Here is a 2,500-nt window from a genome sequence, read left to right on the forward strand (position 1 = left end):
TAAATGTAAGTGAAAGTGGTTACGTCTGTCTGTGGTTTTATCAATATTGAACCAATGAAAAGTACTAACAAGAGTAAATAATAACTACATTGGAACACAGGTTATTTATTTTTTTCATTTTCTGAAAACTATCAATTCTATTTATTTTGGACATACAATATTTTCACCCGACAAGACGATGTACGTGTCACTTATGTACGTGTGTCTTATTGTTTTCTGTACTGTATTGTATTATGTAATGTATTGTGTATGTACTGTACTGTGTGCAGCTGGTCCTTGTCTCCAAGACACAATAAAAGTAACCTTGAACCCAGCGGTGCAATTACAATTATTTGAAAACTTTAGTTACTTGTTAATTTATAGATTTTGATTATTATTACAAAACATACATTACCTACTTCAGCCCCTACATACATTTCGGCCATTTGAAAATAGCAGATCTACAAGCTCGAGCTTGTAGATAATTTGAAAATAGCAGATCTACAAGCTCGAGCTTGTAGATCTGCTATTTTCAAAAGATTTGAAAAGTTGTGAAATGGGACATTCTGCAAAATGAGTACTTTCTACTTTTGATACTTTAAGTACATTTTGATACCAATAATGTTTTTGCACTTTTACTCAAGAACATTTTGAATTCCGGACTTTTACTTGTAACAGAGTATTTCTACATTGCAGAATTGATACTTAGTAAAAAATGTGAGTACTTGTTCCACCCCTGTGTGCCACCATGTGTGTTATTGTTGTCTCGACTGTACTGTATTGTATTATAATGTATTGTAATGTATTGTAATGTATTGTGTATGTACTGTATGCAGCTGGTCCTCGACTCCAAGACACAATGAAGTGACCTTGAGGCTATGCGGGGTACTGGGGACTAACGATGCTTTATACAGGTGTGTTGTGCTGGAAGGATGTTTCCACATTGCAGATTGAAAGCTCTTGTTGTACAGTATGTACACACGTGGCAAAGTATGAAAAGCCAACGAAAGATAACAGATTCCCGTTAAGTGGGTTCGAAAAATGTGCACGCCTGGTGTCAACATGCCTTCCTCTCGTCTGGCTATAATCACAGCTGCCTTAAGACCGGGAACGCATCTGTGTCATTTTAGATTTATTTGGCTATTCAAAAATAGCAGATATACAAGCTCTATGAGCTTGTATATCTGCTATTTTTTGAAAATTCTTGAAAATGTGTGCAAATCTATATAATCGTATATCACATAATGTTTCGAGAACGACTGATATTATAGCAACATATGTTTTTTTCAGAAAACTGTTAGGATTTAGAAGACATTTGTAGATCCGTTCCTGGATTGAATGGGTTAACGATTGAAAGTCTCGGCGTGACATCCCTTTATAAATCGTTGCTGTCCAAAACTGTTCCTTTTTTAATTTCTGCTTAAAAAAAATAGTGTAAATAGCTGATCTACAAGCTCACAACGCAGCGTGTTGTGAGCTTTTTTTTATTGCTATTTACAGTATGTGTGGACGGGGCGGCAGTGGCTCAGGAGGTAGGGCGGCCATCTTGGAATCCGACGGTTCCGCAGGTTCGATCCCCGGCTCCTCCTGGCTATATGTGTCGAAGGGTCCTTGAGCAACACCGAACCCCTAACTGCTGCCCGATGAGCAGGTTGATGCCTGGCACGGTTTACTCTGCCATCGGTGTGCGAATATGTGTGTGAATGTGAAAGATGTTGTAACGCGCTTTGGAGAAAAGTGCTATATAAAATGCAGTCAATTTACCAAGTAGGCAGTGGTGTAAAGTAACTAAGTACATTTACTCAAGTACTGTACTTACTTTAGTGGAGTATTTCCAATTTCCAGTACTTTTTACTTCTACTCCACTACATCTCAGAGGCAAATATTGTACTTTTACTCCACTACAATTATTTGAAAACTTTAGTTTCTAGTTACTAGGTTTTGATTATTATTACAAAACATACATTAACCACTTCAGCCCTATTTACATTTCGGCCATTTGAAAATAGCCGATCTACAAGCTCACAATGCGTCGCATCGCGACGCATTGTGAGCTTGTAGATCTGCTATGTTCAAAAGATATTCATACATTTTATACATTTGAAAACTTGGAAAATGGGACATTCTACATGCTACAAGTACATGAGTACTTTCTACTTTTGGTACTTTAAGTACATTTTGATACCAATACTTTTGTACTTTTACTCAAGTACATTTTGAACTCCGGACTTTTACTTTAACACAGTATTTCTACATTGCATTATTGATACGTTTGCTTAAGTAAAACATTTGAGTATTTTTCCACCACTGGTAAAGCGCTTTGGATATAAAATGCAGTCAATTGACCAAGTAGGGCATTCATTTACAAAAAATATATAAAACGTTGAAATATGGAGATACGAGGTTACTGCCCGACGGCGACAAAAATATGCCTCATTTACCCCCAGCCCTCTGTAGACACTCATAACTTCTCACTCTAACTGCATGGGGCTATTAGCACCGCTGTTTGTGAATTGGATGT

The 2,500-nt window shown here is 37.0% G+C and overlaps 1 protein-coding gene across 6 annotated transcripts in view; it reads right to left on the reverse strand.

Annotated features, from left to right (window-relative positions):
* dmd (dystrophin) overlaps positions 1-2,500 on the reverse strand; it is a 555,891-nt gene that overhangs the window by 368,190 nt on the left and 185,201 nt on the right. The gene's annotated exons all lie outside the window — the stretch shown is intronic.

This window comes from Gymnoscopelus microlampas (assembly GCF_963454915.1).
Source record: "Gymnoscopelus microlampas genome assembly, chromosome: 24".
NCBI lineage: Eukaryota > Metazoa > Chordata > Actinopteri > Myctophiformes > Myctophidae > Gymnoscopelus > Gymnoscopelus microlampas.